Below are 17,551 nucleotides of genomic sequence, written 5' to 3'. Positions count from 1 at the left end.
AGGCCTAGAGACAGGAGGTCCTAGGTTCAAACCCGGCCTCAGCCACTTCCCAGCTGTGTGACCCTGGGCAAGTCACTTGACCCCCATTGCCCACCCTTACCAATCTTCCATCTATAAGACAATACACGGAAGTACAAGGGTTTAAAAAAAAAATTATGTCACGATGGCTGAACAGCACACAGAGAGGGAAATGAGGTGTAATAAGGTTGAAAGATAGGATAGGGCTATATTGTAAAGAACTTTAAGTATGAAACAAGGGAATTTTGTTTGGACTTTCATCCTGGATATAATAATGTGCTACTGAAATTTATTGTACAAGGAGTGACCTGGTTAGCCTTGAGCTTTAAGAAAATCACTTTAGCAGCTGTAGACTGGATTTGCAGATTTGGCAATTGTATACCATAGAAAATTGGAGCCTGAGAGACCAATTTGGAGGCTATGACAATAATTCAGGTAACAGGTGATGAAGACCTGTACTGGGGAGGTGGTTATGCAAGCAGAAATAAGGAGACATATTTAAGAGATGATGGGAATAGAAACAAGATCGAGCAACTGATTGGTTATGACAGCTGAGTGTTGGATATGAAGACTTGAGAATGACACTGAAGTTACAAAACTTGGTGACTTGAAAGACAGTGGTCCCCTTGACAGAAAAGTTTAGAAAAAGGGGAGTTTTAATGAAAAGATGTGTTACATTTTGGACATGTTGAGTATGAGATATCTATGGGACATTCTGTTTAAAATACCCCACAAGCAGCTATTGATATTAAATTGGAACACAGGAAACCAGGGCTGAATACATAAATTTGGGAATCATCTGCAGAGCAATAACTGAACCCACCACATAAGCTGATGAAGTCACCAAGTATCAGAGTTCAGAGAATAAAGAGAAGACCCCGGTCGAGGCCTTGGTGGGTATGGCATGGGTGATGATCCACCAAAGAAGCCTGAAAAGGAACAGGTCAAAGAGGTTAAGAGAAGAAACAAACAAAAAAAAAAAGATGTGGTGGAAAGGAAAAAGTATTTGAGAAAGGGAAAAAGGGGTCAACGGTGTTATATGCTTGCAAGTCAAGAAGGATTAAGATTGTAGAAAAAATTATTAGATTTGGGGATAAAGAGGCAGCTGGAGATAGAGTGCCAGGCCTGGAGTTCAAGGAACTGACCTTAGACACTTCCTAGCTGTGTGATCCAGTCACTTAATCCCAACTCTTTGCCCTTTTGCCTTAGAATCAATACAAAGACAGAAGGTAATGGTTTAAAAAAAAAAAAAAGATTTGGGGATAAGGAAATCACTCATAACTTAAAAAAGGTACTTTCTATTGAGTGATGAGGTCTTAGAAGCAAAAGAGGAGATGCCACAACAATAAGTATAATTGGCTTCTTTCAAAGAGTTTTGAGAAAAAGGAAGATATAGGACAATCTATTGCAATGAGGATTTTTTGATTTGTTTTAAGGATAAGGAAAACTTGTGTTTACAGGCAACAGGGAAGGAACCAGTAAATAGGAAGAGACTAATAACCTGAGGGAGAGGAAGGATGACAATAGAGACAATCTACTCAAAGATGACAGGAAAGGAGGGAATCTAGGATACATGGAGAAGGGTTGACCTTGGCAAGAAGGTCAGTATCTTCATCAGAGATTGGAGGAAAGGAAGAGATAATGCAGAATGATGTCAAGTATGTGCAAGATGCAGAAAAGAAGAGAGAAGAGAATGCAAAAGGCCTTGCTTTTCTCAGCAAAAATATGTCAAGGTTCTCAGTCAGCCGGGAGAGATGAGGGAGAGGTAGGCAGTGGTGGAGGGTGATAAGGATCTAGAGGGAAGAAAAGAAACCTTGGAACGGTCCCTTCCCAGATAGGAGCTGGACCTCTAATTTCAGTGGCAGGAGGAATTCAGGATAGTTTAAGTTGGAGTATTACACAATTGCTCAGAGCAAAAGGTATTAAACTCACAATTCTCTCTACAATTCTCTCACAGCTAAACCAGAATGAAATGCAATTGGAAAATGTTTAACAAAAATAAATGAAAATACATGAAAATATAGAAAATATTAATTTGTGGTTTTCTAAGTTAATATGTCTGCCCCAGGGATCTATTTCTACTTGAAATTGGGCACTATAAACTTAGAACACCAAAAAAGTGAAGGAAATTACCCACAGTCACTCAGTCAATGTGAAGCTAGATCTAGGGGCAGCTACTGTGGGGCAGTGGATAGAGCTCCAGGTCTGGAGTCAGGAAGATCTGAGTTCAAATCTAGCCTGTGTGACCTTGGACAAGTCCCTTAATCAAAGTTTGCCTCAGTTTCCTCATCCATAAAATGAGCTGGAAAAGGACACAGCAAATCACTCCACTATCTTTGCCAAGAAAACCCCAAATGGGGTCAAGAAGAAGACATAAATGACTGAATGACAACAACAAATCAGCTCATATACATCTTCCCAAGTCCCTCCCCCTTTTTTTGAGACTCAGTCTCCTTACCTTACCTGGGCTTAGAAGTGCAGTGACCACTCATAGACTGGACCCTATTGCTGATCGGTATGGAATTTTCCCAACCTGGTCTAGTTGGAACCATAGGCAGCCCGGTAGCCCTCTAAGACAGTAAGAGAAACCACCAACATGGCAAGAACCTGGGGGAAGATGGGGAGCCTCCCATATTAGTGCCAGACTTAGTACGGACTCCTAATAGGCTACAGCCCTACCACAACTCAAAACTCCTGAATAGGGCGGGAGGGGGGGGGCAGCTGGGTGGCTTAGTGGATTGAGAGCCAGGCCTAGAGACCAGAGGTCCTAGGTTCAAATCTGGTCTCAGATACTTCCTAGCTGTGTGACCCTGGGCAAGTCACTTAACCACCATTGCCTAACCTTTGACTGTTCTTCTGCCTTAGAACCAATACACAATATTGATTCTAGAATGGAAGGTAAGGGTTAAATTTAAAAAAAAAAACTTCTGAATTCAAGCAATCCACCAACCTCAGCCTCCCCCAGCAGCAGGGATTACAGATATGTACCCTAACAAGTACCCTAACACCCAGCAAGTTCCTTTTTTTTAAGCCTTTTGTAAGCCTATATTTTCTTCTTTTATTTAATGTCTTATTGATGCTTTTAAAAAATCATAGTCATTTTCCATTGCTCTCCCCACCCCCTAATAAAGGAAAGCAACACTTAAAGACATAAGAATTTATATTATTGTAATGCCCAATCTTGATTCCAAAGGACTGATAATGAAATATACTTCTCAATCTCTTGATTGAGAAGTGGAAGGTTATTAATGCAGAATGCTGCATTTGCTACATATTCAGTTTGTTTGCTTTTTTCAGGCAATCAACAAATATTTATCAAGCATCTACTGGATGTTAAGAAGGAAGCAAAATGGCTCAGTGGATAGAGACATTTGGATGCCCTCCACTCATCTATCTCCAAAGTCATCATTTATTCTGCACTCCCCCAAAAAAATTCCAGGCCTTTCCTCCTGGTCTCCTTATTTCTGTTAAGAATACCATTATCATTCCAATTATTCAGCCTCAAAAATTTGGTATAATCCTTGACTCTCATTTCTCCCCCTATCAAGAGACCAAGTCCTGTCCCATCTACCTTCATTATATCTTTTCTATCAAGCCCATTAATAATTCTTTTTTATTACAGTCTCCCTCATACCTCTAGCAGAAAACAAAACAAAAAAAACCTACATGCCAGTCTCACACTAATCTTCCTAAATTATCACATTTATCGTCTCTCCACAGATGAAAATTCTGATGCTCATGCAATAAAAGATTATGGCTGGAAGGGATCTTGAAAATTATCTAGCCTAATCCCTTAATTTGTTTTTTTTAGAGTTGTGGAAAGTAACTTGGCCAAGATCACACAGGAAGTAAAAGTGGAAGAGATAGAATTCAAACCCAGTACCTCTGAATATACCGGTCAAATTCAATAGATCCCTACTCAAACAACATAAATCCAAAAGGTTTGTTTAGCATGGCCTCTATCCACCTGTCCCACACTATCCTTCCAATCATCAAGGCAGAAATCATCTAATATTTCTTTGTATATCCTTTGATATCTTTGTCCATACACAGCAAGCATTTCATTAAGCTACAGATTTAATAGAAAGATCCCTAACACTGACCACTGCTTGGATCTCCAACAGTTGCCTTCTCTGCAGCCTCAGATGGACAGACTGACCACCAGAATTGTTGGGCTCAGTTTTTGGTTATGGGTGTTTGTATCCTATCTAAACTTCCTGGCCCAAAATCTATTCCCTAGGTTCAGATTTAACTTGGATTCACATTTCTGTGTGCCCATCATACAAGCAATAGACCTTAGTGTTGCTCTTACATTCCAGTGCTTAGCCAAGAAAGGACCTTGTGGTCTTCCTAAACTGATATAGAAGCTTCTCAGGTCTGGTTCACATCTCCAAGTACTCGAGCCCTAGTGGGCAGACTGCTATTGTTGCTATATGGTCATTTCAGTTGTTTCTGACTCTTCGTGATCCTATTTGGGGTTTTCCAGGCAAAGATACTGAACTAATTTGCCATTTTCTTCTCCAGCTCATTTTACAGATGAGGAAACTGAGGCAAACAGGGTTATGTGACTTTCCCAGAGTTACTTGCCCAGTTAGTAAGTATCTGAGGCTGGACTGAACTCATGAAGATAAGTCTTCCGCATCTCAAGCCAAAGGCGCTACCACTGTACCACCTACCTGCCCCACAGTGGGACAATCTCCTGAACCCCAAAAATGCCATAAGCTATATTACTATAACATTACCTATCCAAAAATGTCCAAAGGTTTAAATTTGCTAAATATAAAGACTCATTAAGCACTACCACTCAGTAAGATAAATTGGTGAGGCTGGCTGTTTTGCCAAGGGAAAAAGACATTTACTGTAGTGGGAAGAAAAAAAATTGTCTTTACTGATTTGGCCTTTCCTACTCTGGAACTGACTTTACCCCAATGGCTCCTTCACAAAGCACAGAGGTTGAAGAGTAGCCCTAATCTTTCTCCTGAGCTCTAGGCTCAAACTGATAACTGCTCTTTTGTTATTGTTTAGCTATATCCAACTCCTTATGACCCCATTGTAGTTTTTTGGGCATTTAGCTCATTTTACAAATGAGGAAACTGCGGCCAAAAGGGTCATTCATTTGCCCTGGGTGACGCCACTACAAAGTGTCTGAGGTTGGATTTGAACTCAGATCTTCCTGACTTCAGGTCCTGGGCTGCCCAACGGCTATTTAGACATCTCAAAATCAAACCATAATTCATTCTCTTTCTTCCCCAAACTCCCTCCTCTCTTCCCAACTGTCCTGCCGTGGACAAGGACATCACCATCCTGAGTTATCCAGGTTTCCTTGTGGGTCACTCTCAGTTCCTCATTTACACTCGTCTGATACAACCCAATCTTCACTAAATCTCTCCTATGTATGTATGTACTCCTACGTCCATTCACACAGACACAGGCCACTCGCAGGGCCCTCGCCTCTCCCCATCTGGACTACTTACTACTGTATTCGCTTTCTGATCTGTCCCCTGCCTTCAGGCTCTCCCTACTCCAAACCATCCTACATGCAGCTGTCAAAACCCAAAGTGCAAGTTTATCAGATCAAATTGTTTGCCACCTCCTCTGGGAGGGGAGAGGGAGACAATATGGATCGTATAACTTCAGAAAACTTGTGTAGAAATTTGTTATTGCATATAATTGGTAAAATGAAATATCCTTATAGTAAAAATAAATAACTAAAAATAAAAAATAAAGTAGAGAAGGTTTGAGCAAGTCACTCTCTCTGTCTCCCCCCCACCCCTCCGTCTCTCTTTTTCTGTCTTTGTCTATCTGCCCCCTCTCTCTGTGTCTCCCTCTGTGTCTCTTTCTCTCTCTGTCTCTGCCTCCCCTTCTCTCTGTCTCTGTCTATCCCTCCCTCTTCTTCTGTGTGTGTGCGCGTGTCTTTCTGTCTCTCTCTCTCCCCCTCTGTGTCTCTCTGTCTCTCCCCGCCCCCTCTCTCTGTCCTTCTGTCTCTCTGTCTCTTGTGTCTCTCCCTCCCTCTCTCTGCCTCTCTGCCACTGTCTCTCTCTCCATTGGCTCCCTACTACCCCCAACATCAAATATAAAATCTTCTGTTGGGCTTTTTATTGGCCTTTACAACCCAGCCTCTTCCTACCTTTCTAATCTCTTGACATTTTACTAATATTTACATGGAATGTACATTCCATCATCTAGCTCTTCTGGCCCACTTGCTGTTTCTCTCATTAGATATTCTTTTTTTGTTGTTGTTATTGTTGTTTTTTTAAACCCTTATGTTCTGTCTTAGAATCCATACTAAATATCAATTCCAAGGCAGAAGAGTGATAAGGGGCTAGGCAACTGGGGTTAAGTGACTTGACCAGAGTCACATAGCTAGAAAATGTCTAAGGCCACATTTGAACCCAAACTTCTCATCTCTAGGCCTCTATTTACTGAGCCACCTACCTACCCCGCCCCACCCTCCCCAACAGAATATTCTATCATGTTCAAACTCCAAGCCTTTCTCTTGGCTGGGAGCCATATCTTGAAATATTCTTCCTCCTCACCTCAGCCTCCTGGCTTCTCTGGCTCTCTTCAGCGCTCAATTTAAATTCCACCTTCTGTACGGAAGCCTCTCTCTAGTACTACCTCCCCCAAGGCCTCTTCTCTGAGACTGCCTTGCATTCTCTCTCTCTTTCTCTCTGTCTGTCTCTCTCTCCCCCTCTCCTCTTTCTCTCCCCTCTCTGTCTTTCTCCTCTCTGACTCTCTCTCCCCTCTCTCTCCTTTCTCTTTCTCCTCTATCTCTCTTTCCTCTCTCTCTGTCTCTCCCTCTCTCCCCCCTATCTTTTTCCTCTCTCTCCCTCCCCTCTCTTTCCTTTCACTCTTCCCTCTCCATCTTTCTCCTCTCTCTTTCTCTCCCCTCTCTCTTTCTCTCCCCTCTCTCTTTCCCTCTCCCTTTCCCCCATCTCTGTCTCTCTCTCTCTCCTCTCTCTGTCTCTTGTCTCTGTCTCTCTTCCCCCTTTTGAAGGCAAAGTCATTTTTGCCTTTCTTTGCATTTCCAACACTCAGCACAATGACTGGCACATTATAAGGGCTTAATACCTGTTTGCTGAGTGGGGGGCGGGGGGTTGGGGGGGGCAGCTAGGTGGTTTAGTGGAAAAGAGAGCCAGGCCTGGAGACAGAAGGTGCTAAGTTCAAATTTAGTCTCAGATAGTTCCTAACTATGTGACCCTGGTCAGGAGATACTGTTGGGGTAATAGCTTATTGTTGTTCAGTTTGTTTTTTGTTTTTTTTCAGTCATGTCATTTGGGGTTTTCTTGGCAAAGACACTGCATTGATTTGCAATTTCCTTCTCTAGTTCATTTTAAAAATGAGGAAACTGAGGCCACAGGGGGAAGTGACTTGCCCAGGGTCACAGAGCTAATAAACATCTGAGGCCACATTTGAACTCAGGTCTTCCCAACTCCAGGTCCAACGCTCGATCCATTGCATCACCCAGCTGCCATACTTGTCTCTACTTAGTGCCTACCCTGAATCTCAGGGTATCTGCCACTCCAGCTTTATAGCAGAGCCCTGACTGGAACACCGTAACACACGTCTCTCCCTTCCTCTTTCTTAGTGGAGTGAAGCATCTTACCAGCCAGCTTTGCAGACAGAGAATAAAGAGGACCCTCCAATGAGTTTGTTAAACTATTAACAAATAGTTTGTTAAACAAGCATTTGTTTAGTGCTTACTAGGTGCTAGAAAATGTGCCAAGATAGGGATGCAAAAAAGGTAAAAAATAGTCTCTGCTCTCAAGGAGTGTACATTCTAATGGAGAAGATAATATGTAAAAAATTAGATAATATGTAAAAAAATACATTAATGATATTCAGGGAGTAGGTGAAAGATAATCTGAGAAAGGGGAGGAAAGAGGGTGACCAGGAAAGATATTTTTGAGCCAAGTCTTGAAGGAAGCCAGGAAAACTAAAAAGCAGGCCTGAGGGGGCAGAATTCTAGGCACAGAGGGACAGCCAGGGAATAGCTCGGAGATGGGAGAGGAAGTACTGTGTTTAAGGAATGCCTGTCTACCAGGAAAGGAATGTGAACAAGATAGTAAGGGACCAGGTGATGAAGAATTTTCAGGGCCAAAGGGATGACTTTATATTTAATCCTGAAGTAGCCCCTAACTCTTGTCTCAAAGGACAGACATGAACCTTTGAGATGCCTTGGTCCCAGAAAGGGAACTAAAACATAGAGTTCAGTAGAACTGGTTTTGAATCTTGATTCTGCTACCTGTGTGATCCCTGCTAAATCGCTAAGTGTCTGTGGGCCTAAGATTACTCCTCTATAAAAAGAGGAGGTGGAATCAGATGATCTCCAAGGTCCCTTCTGTTCTACATTCCCTTCTCCTCCGATGCAAGCCAATAGTTCTATGAATAAAACTCCCCTTTTATGCCATGGAGAAAATTTACAAGATTTCTTTTAAGGTCAGACCTACCCGGAGTCTCCTCCTTCCATGTTCTGCCCAATTGAATCAAAAAGGATACATTTGAGAGAGAACACACAAATTGCCAACATCTGAGTGAAAGAATGCCAAGGACACTGCCCTAACCTAGGGTGTGCCTCCACTCATGTCAGTAAGAAGAACTCTTGGCAAGTAAGCAAAAATAACAAACTCTACCTAGGTCTAGAACTAAGTGATCCCAGTTCTGATAAGAATACCCATATATGCACTGGGGAGGAGGGAGAGGGGAAGAAGGATGAAGAGGGAAAAAGCCCACAATACAAGTGAGGATACTCTCACTTCTTGCCAAAGGAAGAGGAAACAAGAGAGAGATGGAATAATGGTCTGGGAGTCAGAAACAAACTAGGGAGGTTAACGAGGTAAAGGTCAGGAGTCGGTATTTGAGAGTAAGACTAGGGGATGCATTCTTCACTGAACAGGTACCCAACAAGCACAACCCAAAGCAGGTCCAAAGCCAAGAGACCGATCTACATTGTTTTGTCTACAGTCTTCTAAATCTTTACAATTAGGGCTTCTTACTGCTAGCTACCTAGGCACCAGACTGAGAACCAATCTTGCCCCAGGTAAGGGAGAAGAGAGAGTTATAGGCTTTTTTTTTCCATTATGGACTCAACTGTGACCCCATTGGGGGGTTTCTTGGCAAAGATACTGGAGTGCTCTGCTATTTTTTCCTTCTCCAGCTCATTTGACAAATTAGGAAACTGAGGCAAACAGGGTTAAGTGATCTGCCCAGGATCACACAGCTAGGAAATGTCTGAGGCCAGATTTGAACTTGGGAAGATAAAGCCTTCCTGATTTTAAGTCCAGTGCTCTGTTCACTAAGAGTCATTCATTGGCTCAGCATCAAGCCATGGCAGAGGTACCTTTGGGTATCTCCACTTCCTCAGTAATTCTATCTCTGCCTGGTATGCCAGTCCCCTAGGGGACAGAATTGCCTTAACTTTGCATCCCAGTTTCCCCACGAAAAGTGAGAAGGGATGACATTAGAGCAGAGGGAAAAATTATGAAGGTGAAAGCAGAAAGATTTTATTGGGGGAGGGGGCAGCTGGGTAGCTCAGTGGATTAAGAGTCAGGCCTAAAGATGGGAGGTCCTGGGTTCAAAATCTGGCCTCAGACACTTCCCAGCTGTGTGATCCTGGGCAAGTCACTTGACCCCCATTGCCCACCCTTAACACTCTTCCACCTATGAGCCAATATACAGAAGTTAAGGGTTAAAAAAATTTATTGGGGGGGGTGAGATAGTTATAAAATGAAAATGTCCCAGGGTGTTTCTGTTTGGAAGATCACTGATAAAGTAGCTTTACCCCTTGTAAAGAGTAACCTTGGCACTGGGATGCCAAGCAAGGGAAGCAGAACTGAGCAACTTCATTAATTCCATTCTAAGACTGACCTGGCATGGAGACAACCAATTCAGAGCATTCATCTTTAAAATGGAGGCTGGGACTGCACCAAAGGGGAAAGAGAATTCAGGCAGGGACAGGTAAGATTTGAATGTTGTTTGCATGGAGGTGATAGGTGAACCTATGAGCCCTGGAGAATAAGTCACCAAAAGAGGAGGTCCAAAAGACCCCTGAAGGCAGAGTGTCTCATGGGAGACATTTTAGGAATGAAAACAGATTCATGAAGCAAATCAGATAAGGACTGAACCCAAAGGTACAGAAAGAGAATTAGCCTTGGAGTCAAAGAACCTCAGTTCAAATCCAGGCTTTGCCACTTACTTACTGTGTGAATCATTTAATTTTTCTGGATCTCAGTTTCCTTATCTGCAAAATGAGAGGGATAGACTAGATGGCCTTTAAGTTCCCTTCCCACAATAGCTCCATAATGTCTAAGTTTAAGAGTGGGAATTTGTAGAGAATCCAATTTTAGCTCAAAATGAAGAAACACTTTCTAGAAATAACAATGATCCAAAAGTAGAATGAACTACCTCATGTCATAGACCTCATGCAGTCTTTAAACAGATTTTTTTGTCTACTTGTCAGGAATACTGGAGAAGGAATTTCTATTTAGGTATTGGTTGAAGTAGACAATCTCTGAGGTTCCTTCCAACTCAGAGCCCATGACTGAGCCCCTGATCTCTGATGCCAGACAACCTTAAAACAAATCACCCATCTCACCCAGTGTGACTACATGCCCTGGATTCTAGGCTTGCTATAAACCTGTTATTTATCTTCTCTTCTCTTCCTTCCTACTCGTTCTCCAGTACAACTTCGCTTTCACTTCTGAGTGATTTTCAAATTCACACCTCTTTGTGACCTATCCCTTGGATGATTTTTTAAAAAGTTAAATTAAATTAAAAAGGTCTCTTCAGATTAGATATCTAGCCTTTACCAGACCTTCGGATCTTCCTAATGTTTGTACCTTTCCTATTCCATCACACAAAGCCCTTTACAACCTGGCCCCCTCCTACCTTTCTAATTTTTTTCTTCTTTTTTTTCTTAAACCTTTACTTTCTGTCTTAGAATCCATACTAAGTATCAATTCCAAGGCGGAAGAGTACTAAGGGCTAAGCAATTGGGGTTAAGTGACTTGCCCAGAGTCACACAGCTATAAAGTATCTGGCTGAATTTGAACCCAGGACCTCCTGTCTTTAGGCCTGGTTCTCTATTCCCTCAACCACCTAGCTACTCCTGCCTCCCAATCTTCTTATCCCTTACCTATCTCCATTGTAGTCTTTAATCCAGTGACACTGGCCTCCTAGCTGACCCTAGAACAAGGCACTTCAACTTCTGACTGGGAATTCTCCTTGGTCCCTGCCTAGGGGGACTTTTTCATCTTTTTCATCTCTATCTCCTGGCTTCTTCCAATCCCAGCTAGAATCCCACCTTCCACAAGATGACTTTCCTGACACTCCTCAATGATAGTGTCATCCCTCTGTTCATTATCTTCAATTTGTCTCATATATGTACATATATATAAATATATATTTAAAAATCTTTTGGGGGTAATGTTTTCATGTTTCCCCTATGAGCCTGGGAGTTGGGACTTAATTTTGCCTTTCTTTTTATCCCCAATGCTAAGGACAATGCCTGGCACATAGTAGGCACTTAATAAATACTTACTGATTAACACCACATACCTCCCCCCAAAAAAACATTATCTAAGCCCCAATTCTAATATGCAAGTTGAGTACTAAAGGTCTAATGCAACCACAGCTACATTCCAACTAAATTCTAATTCCTTTCAGAGACACTTCTAAATCACTAAAAAGAAATTAAGTTATGTTCATTATCAGTTTAGGGTTAAGTATTTTTTCATTCATTCAGCAGTTACTAATTACCCAATGTGACAGAGCACTTTACAGGGCAGTGTGAGAAAATTTTTGGTAAGAACCATAGATTGCCTTAGACCACATGAATCAAATGAGATAGGTACTGGGTGTCCCTTAAGTCTTGTTTTTTATGCTGCTAAAGCTTAAAACCTCATAACATGGTCCCTCTCCTCCCTTTCCATTCTTCTTATATATCTTGCTCACCCTTACATATTCTTCAAAACAATAACACTGGCCTCATTGCTGTACCTCAAACAAGGCATTGTATCCTGATTCTAGACATTTTCATAGGCTAGTAAAGCTTAAAACTGAACTTAGGACATCCTGAATATGTAAAGCAAACCATTCTGTAAATCTTAAAGAATTATATAAACATAGCTGTTATTATTATAGACTAGCAAAGAGATCAAATAATTATTATACATAAGTGCTCTGAGTTTAGAGGGAAAAGTGCTGGAGAATAATGCTTGAAGACTGTGGTATAATAATGCAGTACAAAATACCAAGAAAGGAAAAGCAGGTGGCTCAGTGGATAGAGAGCCAATGCTAGAGAAGTGAGGTTCTGGGTTCAAATTTGACCTTAAACACTTCCTACACAAATCGCTAAACCCAACTGCCTAGCCCTTACTGCTCTTCTGTCTTGGAACTGATATACTAAGTATTGATTCTAAGATAGAAGATATGGGTTTAAAAAAAAAAAAGAAAATTACTGTATGGAAAAAATTAATTTAGAGAATTATGAGAAGATTTAAATGAACTGATGAAGATAGTAGTAGTACAATAGTATTATATAGCATATACTACATGCTATATAGTACTATAATAGTACCGCGGTAACCATTTAACAACATTGTGAGAATCAAATGAGATAATATGTATTAATAATTCTGCAACCTAAAAGTGCTATGTATACAAATCAGTTATCATGGATAATAATGATATTCAGGGAGCTGGAAAATCCAACTTCTCATCCTGGTTCTGTTCCTAACTTGCTTTAAAACCTTAGGCAAGGGGCAGCTGGGTAGCTCAGTGGAGTGAGAGTCAGGCCTAGAGACAGGAGGTCCTAGGTTCAAACCCGGCCTCAGCCACTTCCTAGCTGTGTGACCCTGGGCAAGTCACTTGACCCCCATTGCCCACCCTTACCAATCTTCCACCTATGAGACAATACACCGAAGTACAAGGGTAAAAAAAAAAAAAAACCTTAGGCAAGGGGGCAGCTGGGTAGCTCAGTGGATTGAGAGCCAGGCCTAGAGATGGGAGGTCCTAGGTTCAAATCTGGCCTTGGACACTTCCCAGCTACGTGACCCTGGGCAAGTCACTTGACCCCCCCCCCTTGCCTACCCTTACCACTTCTGCCTTGGAGCCAATACAGTATTGACTCCAAGATGGAAGGTAAGGGTTTAAAAAAAAAAATCCTTAGGCAAGTCTCATCTGTGAAATGAGGTAGTTAAGTTACTAAATGATCTCCAAGAGTCTTTTCATCTCCAAAACGTTAAGATTCATGGGACTAACTTTCAAAATGAAGTCTATCTCACAACCATAGCACAATCCTTCATATTTTTGCCTAAGGCAGATGTTTGAGAATACTGAACCTAACTGCCCTAACTTCCAGAAATGGGAAGAATGTTTAAACTAAAAATGACCATAAAATAACCTGTTTAACAGGAATGATGTGATTGGTAGGTGGAATTTTTATTCCCATCATTTTATTCACCACCTTATTCCCACTTTTATTCACCATATCATTAGAGTTACAAGTATCCCTTCCTAAACTAACCCCTAAAAAACTTGCAGTTCAAAATATCATCCTTAATTCCTCAAAGCACAATCTTCTCCAAGAGGCTTTTCTGGATCTCTCCAGTTTTGTCTCCCACTTCATTCCCCACCCCCCTCAAATTACTTTATAGTTCATATCTATTTTTCTGAAGACATGTTTTTATTTTTCAATAAATTTTAAGCTCTTTAAGGATAAACACATTTTGCTTTTGTTTTTGAAGCCAATGAGTCTGGCACCTGGGGGAGGGAGGTTGGCCCCGCGTTTTCACTGATAGCAAGATTTCCCAGGTGAAGGAACTCCCTCTTATCCTGTAGGTTCGCACCTTCTCTACAATTCGGTAGTTTGTGTGTGGAGCACTTTGAGGTTAAGTGACTTGACCAGGGTCACACAAAAGTCAGAAGTCTGTCTTGTTTCCAAGTGTTCTTAGGCACATAATAGATGCTTAGCAACTGCTTGCTGAATCTAAGTACCCGTCTTGATACATCCTGTCTTCCATGATGCTCAGCCTTCGCCCCAACCCTCTTTCCACACAGGATGTCCCAAAAGGCTGAAGGCAGTTCTAAACTTTAAGTATTAAAGCCTTTGGGGATGCTCTGTTTATCGGGAAAACAAGTAACTATAAAAAAAACGATCAGTTCCAGTTGGTAAAGGGCACACCAACAGGGGCCAAATTAAAAACAAAATAAAACAAAAAAAAAAAAAAACACCTTGGTCTGAACTCTGATCCATCCAGTTTCCACTTCCTGAATTTACACCTTTCAGTCCACCAATGTTAATGATTTTCACTACCCCTCCCGCCCCACCCCCAAATCCTTTCCTCCAGTTCTCACCAGGACCAGAAAACAAACACACATTGCTGCGCCCTAGGATTTCCCTCCTAGTTACAAAAACCACAGGGCCCAACTTTCCAAGCAGGTAAAGTTCAGTAGAGTGGGCGGAGTAGAGGAAAGGGGGAGGGGGGAAGGGGAACCCATAGTGACCAAGAAAAACAAGGGTGTCACACGCTCCAAACTCACATCCAGAACTTTCACTGACTCCTCCTTCTTCCCCCCGAGATGAGACACCCCTGCTTAGTGCTTTGCAGCTGCAAATCAAGCTCTCGTCTGGGCTTCCCGGCCGGGGAACTTAGTGCGCCCTGGCGCACGCACCCAGGCAGAGGCGACCTAAGCGCAAGCCCGGAGCTGCCCCTGGGGCTGGCCCAGCCCAGGCCAGTCCTACCCAGCCCAACCCCCCCTGCAGACCCCGGTCCCTACCCCGGGGGCGCAGCGCAGGGGAGGCGGGGAGGTGAAGGACTGGGAGTGGGGAGGAGAGGACAAGCGGCTGCTGAGCGCGAGTCCCCCAGCCAGCGGCGGGTGGAGACAAATCTCCTCTACCCCCCGGGCTAACTCACCTGGACCATCCGGGAGCAGCAGGCGGCCCAGGTGGGGAGGGTGTCCCAGGAGCGCCAAAGGCTTCCTACTTACAGCCCGAACCTGCCCAGGCTCCTGAGCATGCTCAGTGCCACCGCGAGTGACCGAGTAGGCATCGCACGCTATCCCGCTCCACTTCTCCCAGTTTTCGTAGCCACCGAGGGGAGGGGGTGGGCCGGGAGGAGGGGGTGTGGGGCCCACGCCACCGACTCCAACCGCTCTCCAGCAGATAGGGGCTTGGGAAGAGCCAGGGAAAGAGGGTCGGGAAGGAGGGGCGTGACAGGCATAAATGGAAAACCTGGCTTTCCCCCCTTTCTTTTGCTCTGATTCCAATAGGTGAAGGTGGTATGCATCTATAGGTCCCCACCCGTAGCCCCCCACTCCAGCTCCCAGAAACAAAGAGGTTTGCACCCTTTTGTTAGCCCAGGGCCATCGTCAGGGAACTGCTTTTCAGAGCAATGGGCTTGTTTCTAATTCCAAAGCACCTTAGAGCCTGGACTGTGCCCTGAAACGTTCCCCTAGGGGGGCGTATCTCAGTTATTGAAAAAAAAAATTCACATATATTTAAAACCCCCAACATTATCCCCAAGTCCTCAGAATCGGGATCGCGAAGCAAAGCACCCAGCATCCCACCACCAACCTGCCAATCTCTCGCGTTCTGGGTGCCTCCTCCTTTCCCGGTCGCCACGAAGTCCCGGAGAAGTGGATTCAATTCATTGAAAATTCCGATAGGCTTTAGAAAGCTGACTGGGCATGCCCAGATCTTGGTCAGGTTTGGGTCAAAAGTAGGAAGCCAGGAGCTGGTAATAAAACCCTCCCACCATCCCCAGGACGTTCTGGTTCAAGTAAGTGGTCACACTGTGTGGGCGATGTAGGCAGGATTGGACAGCTTCTCTCCTATCTCCGCCGCCGCCGGAGCTCCCTCTCTACCCTACCTCCGGGGAACTGTAGCAATTTAACTGGCTTTGTACTTCCACCAAGGACTCCCTAATCGCACCAGGAAGTGGCATCCCTTGTTCAGGGCTGCTCCAGCTCAGTTTTTGTCTTGTCCTTCCTTTTTTTCTTTTTTATCATCCCTAGTTCTAGGTTGCCCCAGCTCAACTTTCTTTTTTTTTTTTTAATCTACCGGAAAATAGCCATTGATTAGATTCATATTGAATTGAATGAATGTTTTCCGTAGGTGGCGAGTACCTTAAAAGGTAAAGATTTGTATTTGGAAAGGAATTATGGAAATTGTAAGAACTCCTTTCCATATGAATAGTTCTTTAGCTGTGGGGAGCAAAGCTCAGTCCCATCAAGTCCAAGGTGGAATTATTAGCATTTACATAGCACTTTTAAAGGTTTGAAAAGCACTTTATAGATATCTCATTTTATCTTCCCAGTAATCCTGGGAGGTGAGTGCTATTAATATGGCCATTTTGCCTATGAAGAAACTGAGGCAGAAAGACCAAGTGACTTGCTCAGGATCACACGATATTAAGTGTCTGAGGCTGGACTTGAATTCTGATCATCCTGCCTCCAGGTACAGAATGACAAAGGTAGTTGGGTAAATATCTACTACTACTAATGACTGATACTTTATTAGAGAAAGATTTGGCTACTAATTTTATTAGGGAAAGACTTGATATTGAGAGTAGCACTAAGAAGGCAGAGTAAAAGCAGTGTGGTCTCCAAACAACTCAAAATAATAGCTCAAAATGAATTCTGGAACAGTAGAACCAACAAAAACAGGGTGAAACAATTTTCCAATCAAAGACAATATAGAAAGTTGACAGGAAAAGTCTGTCCCACTGGATTGATAGTATGTAAAGTGGACCTTAAGGGGACTTTGAAAATTTCAAGGTACACCCTCTTTAACCACTATTCAAGGAGCCAAGAAGCCATCAATAGTGAAGCAAAGTCTCACACAGGCCACATCCCAGCAAGCCAACAACAAGCCTCGGGCAGCAGTAGCTTCTGGAATTTTCAGCCCACAGATGGTAAGAGAGTCAGACATCTGGTGGGAAGGAGATTACAGGGGACCCTTGGGCACTGGGTGCAAGATGTTGCATTTCCCATATGAAGATCCAGGAGAAAAGGAGAACCAACACACTAGAATAAGCAGCTGTAAGTTTGACCTAGTCACAGTTCCAGGGAAGAAAAGAATTCTGGTGATTGTTCACAGATCAAGAGAACAGTAACTGTGCCTTTCTTTAGATCATACCACCTTGGAAGAATTAAAATCTTACCAATACCCAAAACTAGCTCTGAAAATAATAGGATGAAAAACCTGAAGCTGGGACAATGGTCCTCCACCCCGTGAGCAGAGAACAACTCAAGAAATACTCTGTCCGGAAAGATAAGCAAACAAAAAAAAAATGAACCTGACCATATAAAGTTTTATTTATAGACAGACAGACAGACAGACAGACAGACAGACAGATAGATAGATAGATAGATAGATAGATAGATAATTCCTAGAGGAATTGTCACCTACCCAAAGTCATATGGCCGGTATCGGCAGCAGTGTTTGAACCCAGCTGTTCTGAACTCCAAGTTATAGACTCTATCCTATATATATATCTTCATATATAAAGAAAAAATATATATATAAAGGAAA

The 17,551-nt window shown here is 42.9% G+C and overlaps 1 protein-coding gene across 1 annotated transcript in view; it reads right to left on the bottom strand.

The window, feature by feature from the left end:
* The window catches only part of PTPN3 (protein tyrosine phosphatase non-receptor type 3), a 256,184-nt gene extending 241,212 nt beyond the window's left edge, over nucleotides 1–14,972 (bottom strand). The window contains exon 1 of the mRNA XM_044679539.1: nucleotides 14,934–14,972. The gene's annotated coding sequence lies outside the window, so the exon portion shown is untranslated. The remainder of the gene's footprint in view (nucleotides 1–14,933) is intronic.
* Between the last annotated feature and the right edge of the window lie 2,579 nt (nucleotides 14,973–17,551).

Source organism: Gracilinanus agilis, chromosome 1, assembly GCF_016433145.1.
Source record: "Gracilinanus agilis isolate LMUSP501 chromosome 1, AgileGrace, whole genome shotgun sequence".
Taxonomy (NCBI): Eukaryota; Metazoa; Chordata; class Mammalia; order Didelphimorphia; family Didelphidae; genus Gracilinanus; species Gracilinanus agilis.
This window is presented reverse-complemented; position numbering and strand designations above follow the sequence as displayed.